Source organism: Nerophis ophidion, linkage group LG24 (assembly GCF_033978795.1).
Source record: "Nerophis ophidion isolate RoL-2023_Sa linkage group LG24, RoL_Noph_v1.0, whole genome shotgun sequence".
Classification (NCBI taxonomy): domain Eukaryota; kingdom Metazoa; phylum Chordata; class Actinopteri; order Syngnathiformes; family Syngnathidae; genus Nerophis; species Nerophis ophidion.
The window spans coordinates 13,638,259-13,653,561 of NC_084634.1; positions in this window are offsets into that span (position 1 = coordinate 13,638,259).

A 15,303-nucleotide genomic window follows, 5' to 3' on the forward strand; every position below is an offset into this window, starting at 1 on the left:
ACTATTTAAAAATATATATGACTCATGGAAAATTAGAAGCGGAAAAATAATATATTCTGCCGGGTTTCCTACCCGGATCGTGTGGGTTGCAGTGTCGATCGACACAAGACTCGTCATAGCAGGTTTGACTCGTGTTTATTCTTTCAATAATCATCATGCCTTGCCAGTCTGTCGCGCCAATTTCTGGCTCGCTGGCTCTTCCTGCTTGTCGCGGCACACCTTTCGGTGTCCGGGGGTTGCGTCTGCTGCGGGGGCTAATCTGGATCTGTGTCTCGCTCGTCATGCTCGTGGTCGTTGTTGCCGTGTGTTTCCATCTCCTACTTCTGCCACAAATGTTCCCCCTTCTCCCCTTTTATGCTGCAGCAGAAGATGTAATGATTGAGCGCAGGTGTGTTGGGTACACACCTGACGCTGATGGCTGCAGTGTCGCTCCAGGCGTGCCCCCCCTCTCCGCTCTGCTGCATGCCCCGCCTCCTGGCCTCCATTTTGGTCAGGACAACCATTTGCCCTGTCCCGCTGTCGGCTCCGTCCCTCCACTTATATTTTATTTGAAATGTAACTTCCTCTGATTATAATCCCCTCAGCTATCAAGGCAGAAAGGAAATGTCGACACAAGCATGGAAAACACTCACACAATGTAAACGAAATAGTAAAATCCCATTGAACAATTGACAATAAGCTCTTAAAATGAAGGTGCGAATGTAGGAAATATGTAAAATGCTTCAAAAAGTGTAACAAAAGTGTGGGAATATACACAAGGAACCTGAGAACTATTTTCTGCAGGTTTAGTGCCAGAACGTTAGAGCTGTGCTCTAAAGGGTGAGCACGGCTAAGGTGGTGTGGTGTTTGCGGTCTTGCCTTGCATCATTTACAGACAACAATGGTCTGACTAAGGTCCTTTTTCAAAAATTCCAAAAAACTGCCGTCACTTCCTACGTGGCACTGTTACCAGAGAGCGACTGTCTTTGTTCGCGCAACCAACCTTGCTTGCCAACTAGCGCTTTCTTCCGACAATTTTTTTTTTCCAATGTTTTATTGAACACATAAAGTTCTCATTTATTTCTTGTTGACTTTTTTCCCCTGTGAATTACATTTTATAGAAAATAAGAAATTAACGTCGGTGCCCAGAGTCCTAAAAACACAGTAAACGTAGATTAAGTTTACCAATTATAAAATGGAAATATGTTCAATTATGGTGTAATATTTCAAAATAATACAATAGAAATATGTTGAAATATTTAAAAATATAATATTTAATGTGTAAAATTATAGTGAAATATTTAAAAATAAAAGATTGAAATATGTCACATTCTGGTGAAACATTTCCCAATATAAGATTTAAATGTATTAAATGATGGTGAAATATTTCACAACATAATATTTAAATGTATTAAATTATTTCAAAATATACGATTGAAATATATTCAATTATGCTGAAAAATTTCAATTCATAAAATTGAAAAAGTGAAATATTTCAAAATATCAGATTAAAATAGGTTATGTTCAATTATGTTGAAATATTTCAAAATACAAGATTGATAAATAATAAATCATAGTGAAATATTTCAAAATATAAAATTAAATATATAAAATGTTGAATTATTTATCAAATATATCTTAAATTGTCAAATTATTACAAGATTGAAATATGTTGAAATATTTCAAAATAAAACATTCAAACAAGTACATTTTTATAATGACATTTTTATATATATGACTGAAAAAATAAAATCATGGTGAAATATGTGAAAAAAAGAGATTAAAATGTGTTAAGTTATTATGAAATATTTCCAAACATGAGGTTGAAAAATGTTAAACTAGGGTGAAATATTTCATAATACAAGATTGAAGGATGTTGACATTTTTCAAAATATAAGATTTAAATGTGTAAAAAATGTTTGTGAAATATTTCAAAATGTAACATTAAAAAATAATAAATCAGTGCAATATTTCAAAATATACGATTAAATATATATTACATTATTATTATATTCAATTATGTTAACATATTTCAAATTACAAGATTGAAAAATAATAAATCATAGTGAAATATTTCAAAATAAAGATGAAAAATAAGATTTTAAATGTATAATTAAATATTGTATCTTAAATTGTTGAATTGATACAAGATTGAAATGTGTTGAAATGTTTCAAAAATAACATTTAAACAAGTACAATCATAATATTTTTTTAGATATAAAATACTAAATATTAAATCATGGTGAAATATTTCAAAATTCAAGATTAAAATGTGTTAAGTTATTGTGAAATATTTTAAAATATGAGAATGAAAAATGTTATACAACGGTGAAATATTTCAAATTATGATTTAAGTATGTTGACATTTTTCAAAATATAAGATTTAAATGTGAAATTATTGTGAAATATATCAAAATATAAGATTGAAATATATTAAATTATTATGTTCAATTATGGGCTTCACGGTGGTAGAGGGGTTAGTGCGTCCGTCTCACAATACGAAGGTCCTGCAGTCCTGGGTTCAAACCCAGGCTCGGGATCTTTCTGTGTGGAGTTTGCATGTTCTCCCCGTGAATGCGTGGGTTCCCTCCGGGTAGTCCGGCTTCATCCCACTTCCAAAGACATGCACCTGGGGATAGGTTGATTGGCAACACTAAATTGGCCCTAGTGTGTGAACGTTGTCTGTCCATCTGTGTTGGCTCTGCGATGAGGTGGCGACTTGTCCAGGGTGTACCCCGCCTTCCGCCCGATTGTAGCTGAGATAGGCGCCAGCGCCCCCCGCGACCCCAAAAGGGAATAAGCGGTAGAAAATGGATGGATGGATGTTCAATTATGTTGAACTATTTCAAGATAAAAGATTGAAAAATAATAAATCATAGTTAAAAATTTAAAAGATTAAAATATATAAATTTCAAATTAATAATGATTAAATATCTTAAATTGTTTAATTGATACACGATTGAAATATGTTGAAATATTTCATAAATGACATTTAAACAAGTATAATTATATATATTTTTTTAATATAAAAGACTAAAATTTTCAATCATGGTGAAATATTTCAAAATACAAAATTAAAATGTGTTAAGTTATTGTGAAATATTACAAAACAAGAGGTTGAAAAATATTAAACTACGGTGAAATATTTAAAAAAATACAAGATTGAAGTATGTTGACATTTTTCAAAATATAAGATTTAAATGTGTAAAATTATTGTGAAATATTTCCCAATATAAGATTGAAAAATAAATCACTGTAAAATATTTCAAAATTTAAGATTACAATATATTAAATTATTATGTTCAATTATGTTGAAATACTTCAAAATACAAGATTGAAAAATAATAAATTATAGTGAAACTTTTCAAAATGAAGATTAAAATATATACAATTTCAAATTAATAATTATTAAATATTATATCTTAAATGTTTTAGTTGATACAAGATTGAAATATGTTGAACTATATTGTAAATGACATTTAAACAAGTATAATTATTTTTTTTAGATATAAAAGACTAAAAAATATTCAACCACGGTGAAATATTTCAAAATACAAGATTAAAATGTGTAAAGGTATTGTGAACTATTTCAAAACATGAGGTTGAAAAATGTTAAACTACGGTGAAATATTTCAAAAATACAAGATTGAAGTATGTTGACATTTTTCAAAATATAAGATTTAAATGTGTAGAATTATTGTGAAATATTTCTAAATATAATATTTAAAAATGTTAAATTATGTTGCAGTATAACAAAATACAAGGCTATAATTAGTAGGGTTTTTTTTTTACGTTTTTTTTCTTTAAAAAGGAAAGGCTCTCGAATATCCGGCTCCCGCCAAAGAGCCGTAAATCCCGTTTCAAGCGCGTCAACATTCTCAACACCCTGCTAACACTTCCCGCTAATCAAGAGCGAATCCCAAATCCCCACAAAAATCACAACAAATTAGATTAATTGCAGCAGGAGCTGCGGGACATGGAGGTATTTGGCCAACATGTTTACGACTTGAAACGTCAAAATGTTCAAGCTGCGTCTCGAGCGCTGCCAAGACTCCTCTTTTGACCTCGCTGGAGAAGCCTGACTGGGTTTGGCAGCGCTCACGCGGCACACAGCAGGAGGTCCCCTGCTGGCACACCGGACCACATGACCAGATGGACCACCCGATAATTATAGTTCTGTTCGGCGGGACCGCTGACAAATTCAAGGCATTGTTCTTGCTCGGGGTTTTTTCTAAAGTGTGACGCACTCCTTTTTGTTTCGTGCAAGATAACATGATAACGGAATCTTCTACGACGTTTTAATCCCTTGCAACTTTGAATGATGCAATGAAGACCCTGGCCAGGACATCACACCTGTCGGCAACTTCTGCTAGCATGTGGTCGTTTGTCCTCATGATGAATGTTCTCATCTTGGATTCATTGCGGACTTTTTGCCCGTCAATTTCTTTTGCAGCAAACACGTTTTTAGCCGTGCTCAGTTGGGAAAATGTAGAACAAGCTGATCAAGCAGGTTTGAAATATGTCAAACTATGGTGAAACATTTCAAAGTATAAGAATAAAAGTATGTCAATTTAGCGTAAAATATTTAAAAATATAAAAATAAAATGTGTTCAATTATGGTGAAATATTTCAAGATATAAGAATAAAATATGTCCAATTATTGTGAAACATTTAAAAATGTAAGAATAAAATATGGTCATCCATCCATCCATTTTCTACCGCTTATTCCCTTTCGGGGTCGCGGGGGGCGCTGGCGCCTATCTCAGCTACTAGGTCTAAATATTTCAAAATATAGAAATAAAATGTTCAATTAAGGTGAAACGTTTCAAAATATAAGAATAAAATGTTCAATTAGGGTGAAATATTTAAAAAACATAAGAATACAATAAGTTAAATTATTGTGAAACATTTCAAAATGTAAGAATAATACATGGTCAATTAGGGTAAAATATTTCAAAATTTAAGAATAAAATATCATCAATTAGGGTGGAATTTTTCAAAAAATAAGAATGAAGAGTGAAAATGAATGGGTTGGCATGGAAACAAAGCAAACAAGGAAGTGCAAAAGCAGGAAACAATGTCCAAAACACAAAACCGAACATGACTAAAACGAAACATGAACACACAGACATGCCAAAAACATGTTCGATTGGGGTGAAATATTTTAAAATATAGGAATAAAATATGGTAAGTTAGGCTGAAATATTTTAAAAAATAAGAATAACATTTAGTCAATTAGGGTGAAATATTTCAAAACATAAGAATACAAATTGGTCAGTTAGGATGAAATATTTTAATGTAAGAATGGAATATGGTCAATTATGGTGAAATGTGTCTAAATAAAATAATAAAATATGCTTAATTAGGTCTAAATATTTCAAAACATAAGAATAAAATATGTTCAATTAGGATGAAACATTTAAAAAATAGGTATACGAAATGTAAATTACAGTGAAATATTTGAAAGTATAAAATTCAAATATGTTCAGTTAGGTTGAACAATTTCAAAACACAAGATTGGAATAAGTTCAATTATGGTGAAATAGTTTAAGATACGAGAATACAAATAATTATTTAAAAAAATTAGATATGTTGACATATTTCATAAAATAAAATTAAAAATGATAACATGGTAACATATTTCAAAATATAAGATTGAACAAATTAAAATTATGGGGCAATATTTAAAAAATAACATTAAAATATATCGAATTATGGTAAAATAGTTTCAAACATAATAATTTGTGTAAACGTATAGTGAAATATTTCACTCTATTGGATTGAAAAATTGGTAAATTATGTTTAAATATTTAAAAAAATAGATAGAACGAATTAAAATTATGGGGCAGTATTTAAAAAAATAAGATTAAAATATATTGAATTATGGTAAAATAGTTTTAAATATAATAATTATATGTGTAAAAGTTTAGTGAAATATTTCACTCTATTGGATTGAAAAATTGGTAAATTATGTTTAAATATTTTAAAAAATAGATTGAACGAATTAAAATTATGGGGCAGTATTTAAAAAAATAAGATTAAAATATATTGAATTATGGTAAAATAGTTTTCAATATAATAATTATATGTGTAAAAGTATAGTGAAATATTTCACTATATTGGTAAGCTACGTTTAAATATTTAAAAATTTAAGATTGAAATGTATAATATAGTGAAATATTTCAAATTATAAAATAGAAAAATGTCACCACAATTTAACATTTTTTTAATCTATAATAAAAAAAAACAAAGATATGTATGGATGTATGTATGTATGTATACATGTATGTGTGTATGTATGTGTGTGTATATATATATATATATATATATATATATATATATATATATATATATATATATATATATATATATATAATGTTTTTAAATCATAGTAACAAGTATTTAAACAATATTCAAAAATGAAAATTGGAGTGAAATATTTCAAAATATAATATTGAAATATGTTGTATTATGTAAATGAATATTAAATGTTAAATCGTGGAGAAATATTTCAAAATATTAAAACATGTTTGTTAATTTACTTCAAAAACAAGATTGAAATACACTAAGTTATGGTAAAATAGTTCAAAATAGAAGACTAAAATACGTTAAATCATGGTTAAAAATAATATTTAAATGACATTTGTAGCAGATAACATACAAACCGTGCTCTCAGTGCAACATTTAATACATGCACTTATTCCGCATGTCCGACCTAACTTATTTCCATTATGACCGCTTTTACGGATCAAATTACCAAGAATAAAATTCCACTGTAGCCCATTAAGCACAAAATAATAAGTGTTGATGTTTTGTTTTGTTTTTCTTGAAGAGACACCCTTGGCCACAAACCCATAAGTGCAATTTAATTTTTGTCTCATTGTGACTGATGGTGCTGGAGTACCACTGCTGTGTGTGTGTGTGTGTGTGTGTGTGTGTGTGTGTGTGAGTGTGTGTCTGTGTGTGTTTGTGTTTGTGTTTGCAGCCAAAAACGCTAAAGCCCACGCACACACGCACAGCAACTTATCGACAAGGCTTTACATCTGTTTATTTCCCCGCCTGTATCTGCATCCGACAAGACGTGTGCATGCACTGTTAAATTGCTTTCCTGAAAAGACACGTTGTTTATGATCTAACCTTTTGCCATTCTTTTGTCACCGTGGAAAAAGTATTTGCTTTAAAAAGTCATGTCATTTAGCTGTTGAGTTTAAAGGGGAGCTGCACTTTTTTTTAGGAGTGTTGCCTATCATTCACAATCCTTATATAACATATGCTTTTCCTTTTTTATATACTGTATATATATATATATATAAAAAGGAGCTGCAACAAGCGTCTGTTTGTGTCTTGCTCGACATCACTGGGTCAAAGTTGACCAACTTCTCGGATTACCTCCACAATCTTCTACTATCCATGTGAGAGTCATGATTTATAATCTAGAATGAACTTTCACCAACTCAGAGGCGATGCAGCAGCTCAATGTGTCAATATAGCAGCATAAGCTACAAACCCCATTTCCATATGAGTTGGGAAATTGTGTTGGATGTAAATATAAACAGAATACAATGATTTGCAAATCCTTTTCAACCCATATTCAGTTGAATGCACTACAAAGACAACATATTTGATGTTCAAACTCAAACTTTATTTTTTTTTTTGCAAATAACAATTAACTTAGAATTTCATGGCTGCAACACATGCCAAAGTAGTTGGGAAAGGGCATGTTCACCACTGTGTTACATCACCTTTTCTTTTAACAACACTCAATTGGGAAATGAGGAAACTAATTATTGAAGCTTTGAAAGTGGAATTCTTTCCCATTCTTGTTTTATGTAGAGCTTCAGTCGTTCAACAGTCCGGGGTCTCCGCTGTCGTATTTTACGCTTCATAATGCACCGCACATTTTTAATGTTAGACAGGTCTGGACTGCAGGCGGGCCAGGAAAGTACCCGCACTCTTTTACTTCGAAGCCACGCTTATGTAACACGTGGCTTGGCATAGTTTTGCTGAAATAAGGAAGGGGGGCCATGATAACGTTGCTTGGATGACAACATATGTTGCTCCAAAAACCTGTAAGGACCTTACAGTATTAATGGTCCCTTCACATATGTGTAAGTTACCCATGCCTTGGGCACTAATACACCCCCATACCATCACAGATGCCGGCTTTTGAGCTTTGCGCCTATAACAATCCGAATGGTTATTTTGCTCTTTGTTCTGGAGGACACCACGTCCTCTGTTTCCAAATATAATTTGAAATGTGGACTCATCAGACCACAGAACAATTTTCCACTTTGCATCAGTCCATCTTTGACCTCGGGCCCAGCAAGCCGGCGGCGTTTCAGGGTGTTGTTGATAAATGGGTTTGGCTTTGCATAGTAGAGTTTTAACTTGCACTTACAGATGTAGCGACCAACTGTAGTTACTGACAGTGGTTTTATGAAGTGTTCCTGAGCCCATGTGGTGATATCATTTACACACTGATGTCGGTTTTTGATGCAGTACCGCCTGAGGGATCAAAGGTCCGTAATATCATAGCTTACGTGCAGTGATTTCTCCAGATTCTCTGAACCTTTTGATGATTTTACGGACCGTAGATGGTAAAATCCCTAAATTCCTTGCAATAGCTCGTTGAGAATTATTGTTCTAGAACTGTTCGACTATTTGCTTACAAATTGTTGACCCTCGCCCTATCCTTGTTTGTGAATTTCCTAGAATTTCATGGAAGCTGCTTTTATACCCAATCATGGCACTCAACTGTTCCCAATTAGGCTGCACACCTGTAGGATGTTCCAAATAAGTGTTTGATGAGCATTCCTCAACTTTATCAGTATTTATTGCCACCTTTCCCAACTTCTTTGTCACGTGTTGCTGGCATCAAATTCTAAAGTTAATGATTATTTGCAAAAAATACATTTGTGTCAGTTTGAACATCAAATATGTTGTCTTTGTAGCATATTCAACTGAATATGGGTTGAAAATTATTTGCAAATCATTGTATTTCATTTATATTGACATCTAACACAATTTCCCAACTCAAATGGAAATGGGGTTTGTATTTAGCCCTTAAAGTAGTAGTAGCACTTATAATATCAAATAATGCTAATACTTGATTAATATTCAGGTTGCAAAATGTAAATAAAGTACAGTTGGCTGATTTTTGCTAACATTTATTTATGACTTAAAATGAAGAAAAACTTATTTTTTTCCTGTTAATAATAAGCACAATTTAAAAAAAATAATTAAAAAAAAGAGTGCAGTTCCTCTAAAGTAAAATCATTAAATAGACGTGGGAGTTTTTAAATGGATAAATAAAACATTTAAAAATAATTCCATTCATTCCAGGTCACTGATTAACCTCCAATTTGTTTGAAATTGGGTTGGAAATATTTCCGCAGGTACAATTAAAAAAAAAATAATAATAATAATTAATTAATTATTTAATAATAAATATAAAAACAACGTTTTGAATATGCATTTCTACAATACAACATATTTAAATGTTATATTTTGAAATATTTTACCAGTTTAACATACCTACATACATGCGAATGTTCTTGCACTGTTACTGGTATTATATTAACACAACATATCTACCTTAAAGGGCCCTTAAATACAACATTAGCACAATTGCCATAGTTCTGCACCTAAAAATTATGTTTACGGGTAAAAAAATTACCCCCTGAATAGTGATTTAAGGCTAACAAGTAGATTTGTCCGATATTGGCTTTTTTGCAGATATTCCGATTTTGTACAACTCTTGATTACCGATTCCGATATCAACCAATACCGATATATACAGTCGTGGAATTAACACAATATTATGACTAATTTTGTTGTGATGCCCCGCTGGATGCATTAAACAATGTAACAAGGTTTTCCCAAACAAATCAACTGAAGTTATGGAAAAAAAATGCCAACATGCCACTGCCATTATTTATTATTGAAGTCACAAAGTGCATTATTTTTTTTTTTAACATACATCAAAACAGCAGCTTGGACTTTGGGACATGCTCTCCCAGAGATAATCCTGATACCCACTACAACTATGGGAAATACTATATATTAAATTTCACAAAGTGCATTATTTTTCAGTTTTTTCAAACATGTCTAACAACAGCTACAAAAACAATGAAGCCTCACAGCTTCAGTCCAGAGCATACTAGAGTAATAAAGAACACAATAACATAGTCCTTTAGTGCAAGGATGACTGGTATACTGTATAACAGGAAATTATAAACTGGGCTCAATCCGCCCTGCGCTAAAATATTTTTATGAGTAACAAAAATGTGCTGCAAGCTAGTGGTGAGTGCTTGAAGTGGCCTAGCAGTCAGTCAGAGCTTCTCAAATTCTGCGTTGAGACAGGGCAGCTCTGTTCGCTGCAAACTGTGCGCTATGCAGGACAGAGTAGTCACACCAAACTCCACCGTAGCTTTTGCCATGCTGCGTGCGTTGCCCCTGACCACAATGTGGGCTTTCTCTTTGGGGTGGTATTTGTTGTATGTTTCCTTTTTTCTCGGCGAAGTCTTTAAGCGACAAAACACTTTTTTTCCCGTGTTTGCTTTTCATCCATCTTCCGCTTGTATTCATCGTGTATCGACTTAAGATTCTTGAAGAAGTGGGAGATCAAATTGTTCGTATTGAAGGAAGACGTCTTAGTTCCTCCTCGCATAACCAACTTTTTGCAGTCATTGCAAATTGCCAGTTTTTTTATCCGTCAGAGACACTTTAAAATAATCCCAAACCATAGACATGGTGTTGTTAGTTAGTCACCGAGCGAGCTTGCTTGTTAGCCAGGCTACAGCACCGGCAACAATACACTCTTGTTGTTGTTATGCTCTGCTCGTTGCCATTAAACCTTTCATGCTGCAGTCGTGCTGCAACTCCTGTTTTGTGTGTGGGAGAGGGTTTAGGGGAGGGGCTGCTGACTGGGAGATGCAACTGCTCTACGTCCGTGTACTGCTCCGTACAGCGGCGTTTTAAAGTCATAGATTTAACTTTTTGAAACCGATACCGATAATTTTTCATATCACATTTTAAAGCATTTATTGGCCAATAATATCGGACATTTCTACTAACAAGTTTTCGGCATATTTTTGGAAGGCACGAATAGCTCCAAAACGTGGGCGGGGCCTGCTAATTTCAGCTACAGAAGACTGGGCGCAATTGTATGTGTTCTGGTGGCATCTTCATCCCCAATCACAACGCACATTTTAAGAAAGACTTTTGATTGACGTTTCGCTAAAAAAAAAAAAAAAAAAAAAAAAAATTGTAAAGACTCAAGTCGAATGCCGTCCCGAAAATCCGGAGCACCTTTGCGGGATGAAAGACTGAGTCGGAACCTGTGGAATAACAGTAAAGATTAGTAGGAACGCCGATGAAAAACAAGAGAAAAAAAAAATAGTCTATTTTGTCCTCTTCTACTGATGTTTTTCTCAAAAATATTGGAGAAGGAGGAAACTGGCCATGGTTTCTACAGTATTATGTTCCTGCTCATAACGTTAAATTTATCAGTTCTAAAGTAATGATGGACGAGGGCGACAAAAATCTGCATTTAAGTCGTCAAAGTTGTCCACGTTTTCTGTGTAGATGATGTCACACCAAAAGAGGGTGATATCATCGAGTCTGGCAATGGGAAGAAAAGTTGGTTATCTACCCATTTTAAAAAAAATAATAATAATTGGTGTTACGAAAAATTATAGCTAGTCATTTTCGGTGGCAATGACTGAAAAGATCTCCTCTCCCTTCTCGTCGCTCATTTTGAAAGTGTCTGCTTCTTGATTCCAGTTAGCAATGCACCATTGTCTAAACTGTCAGTGCTCGCGCTATTGTTGTGTCGTATGCTCTCGCCCCATTCCAAGCTGTGCTTACTCCCCCACTCTCCTCCAGTATTCAGCGTCAAAAAAGTAAAGCGCTCCTTTCTCAGCGCCCATTCCTTCAATACTTGCTACCAATGTGACCTGTGCCTTTTCAACTGCTCAAACGTCTCAAATAAATCTAATAAAGACAATTTTGATTGACTACTTTATTAGAAAATTTCCAATACAAGAGGAAGTTACATCTAAAATGTGTTTTTTCTTTTTTTACATCAAATACATTTTTATCCTCGTCTTTATTTTCCATTGTTCATAAAAAAATAAAATAAAATCAATAATTATCGATACGGACCGATTGTTACAATCCGTTTCTCGAATCATGTTTGGTTCGGTTTTGACTCCCTCGGTTCTGTTTTTAGCACATTTTTGAGTTTGTGTGCTTTGGTTACCACGGGTGCAGACTAGTTTCACCTGCCTCTGATTAGTGTCCGAGACGCTCACCTGCTACCAGGCACTAATCAGAGAGCTACTTATTCCCGTTTTTCGCCACGCTCACACCGGCTTTCTTGTTTTGCGTTACGCAACAGTGACAACGTCTACTTTTTGATTCCTGTTCCTGTTTGTATGCTAAGGTTTCGCGCTAGCCTTTTCCTTAGTTTGCTTCCCGTGCTATCTGCATGCTTGTTTTGTTTACCCGCATTTCCTAGATTGATAGATAGTACTTTAATGATTCCTATGTGGGAGTTCCCTCACGAAAATTAAAATTCCAGCAGCAGTGTACAGAATTGAGATCTAATTCAAACATTCAATAATTTGATGCATGATTTATGGACAATAAACAATTTCCTTACCTTCGCTTTGCCCCCGGAGTTCTGTCTGCATCTTGGAGAACGATTCACGCAGTAAGATGCGACCCCGTCGTTACACCGATATCGAACATTAGCAGAGGTGGGTAGTAACGCGCTACATTTACTCCGTTACATCTACTTGAGTAACTTTTGGGATAAATTGTACTTCTAAGAGTAGTTTTTATGCAACATACTTTTACTTTTACTTGAGTATATTTATAGAGAAGAAACGCTACTTTTACTCCGCTCCATTTATCTGCAATCAGGTCGCTACTCGCTACTTTTTTTTAATCAATCTGTTAATGCACGCTTTGTTTGTTTTGATTTTGTCAGACACACATTCAAAGTAGGAACTACGCATGCTTGCGTTTCACCAATCACATGCAGTCACTGGTGACGTTGGACCAATCAAACAGAGCTAAGTGGTCACGTGACCGTCACACGTAGAAACCGACATGTTGAAAAACTTATTGGGGTGTTACCATTTAGTGGTCAATTGTACGGAATATGTACTGTACTGTGCAATCTACTAATAAAAGTTTCAATCAATCAACCAATCAATCAAAAGTGTAAAGGAAAAAAGACACTTTTTATTTCAACCGTACTTCCCGTCAAAAGCCTAAAGACTGATCGCACAGTTCCTGTCTTCACAATAAAAGTGCCGCTCCATCGCGCCTGCGCTACCAAATTAGAGCGCAAACAAACTAGCAAGGTACGGAGTTTGCCGCCAATGTATTTCTTGTAAAGTGTATAAAAACGAATATGGAAGCTGGACAAATAAGATGCCAAAAACCAACGAATTTCATGATGTACTAGACAGGAAGGAGGAACTTTTTTTCTCCTCCATTTGAAAACCGGGACGTTATCAGCACTATACTGTCTGATTCCAATCAATGCAAGTCATCAGAATCAGGTAATACACCAACTTATATTCTTGTCTTCATTAAAGATAGGAATCTATATGTTAAACGTGCATGTATATTCATTAAAATACCTTTAACATGTGAACAAAAATGGCAAAATAAATAAATATAAAGTATATACTGTATATATATATATATATATATATATATATATATATATATATATATATATATATATATATATATATATATATATATATATATATATATATATATATATATATATATATATATGATATGTGTGTATGCATATGTATATATGAGGTAGATCACCTCGACTTGATCATTTACTAAGTAATTGATAAACGTTGAAAAACTTATTGGGGTTTTACCATTTAGTGGTCAATTGTAGGGAATATGTACTGTACTGTGCAATCCACTAATAAAAGTATCAATCAATCAATGAATGCCTACTGAGCCTATGGTGCTGTTAAGTTATTGTGGCTCAATTTGCCTTATTTTTAATTTTTTATTTAAATGTATTATTATTTGATATATAATATTGTTTTAGTTGCTTAAGAGATATTCCTGGCTCTGAATTTGCTCATTGCTATTTTTATGTTTTTGTGCATTAATTGTTGCCGGAATCATTAAACAAACAGGTTACTCATCAGTTACTCAGTACTTGAGTAGTTTTTTCACAACATACTTTTTACTTTTACTCAAGTAAATATTTGGGTGACTACTCCTTACTTTTACTTGAGTAATAAATCTCTTAAGTAACAGTACTCTTACTTGAGTACAATTTCTGGCTACTCTACCCACCTCTGAACATTAGTATCATCATACAGTTTTCAGCCATATGGCAAAGCCCCCTATTAAGTACGTTGGCATAACATAAACACATTTTAGTAGTGTTTAAAAAGTGGGCTTCTCCAATAGAACCATTTTAGTTTGGGGTTAAAGGCAGGTCAAACTAATGCATGTAAATGTGTGAAACTAAAATTCCAACGTCGTCTCCAATTAGCCAATGTGGGAGAAAGGGTCAGGAAGGACGGTGGGTTGGTTTCCGAGACGTTTCTGGGGGGAACATTTCATCACGAGTCTTTGTTCCGATGGGGCGGCATGCGAGTAATGCGGCGTTTCCACGTAAGTAAAAGCACTGAGGCAGCAATACAAACCAGTTGCATTGCGGGAAGCAATTGAAAAAACCCATAATAAAAGCCAAGCACAATGTTTTGTTCACAACGTGACGATCAACATGGAATAAGTAAATGTTGTTCTCCTGCGAGGGTCCTGCTTTCCTTCAAAATATCTACCTTCATTGCCTGGTGCCTTTCCAAGCATAGCTAATTACCATAAAGTAACTGTTCGTGCACCAGGTGTGTCCGGCAAAGCCCTTGGTGGCCCGAAACAATATTTTAATTTAGGCCCAATTTCAGTCTGTATTATCTGCCTTCATTGCCTGGTGCCTTTCCAAGCATAGCTAATTACCATAAAGTAACTGTTCGTGAACCAGGTGTGTCCAGCACAGCCCCTTGGTGGCCCGAAACAATATTTTAATTTAGGCCCAATTTCAGTCTTTATTGTTATCAATGACTCCATCACTCATGAAAGGCCCCACCCTAAAGCAAACGTCACAACCCCCCGCTTACATTCATTAAAAAACTGATTATTGACTGAAACTAGCTTTTTAAATGACTTGTAAAAACGTTTAAGTTTTGGACTGTTTATATAACATATCTAAATGATGTAATTGTAAAGCAGTTCCATCTTGCATGAAAACTCTCCCAACATCTG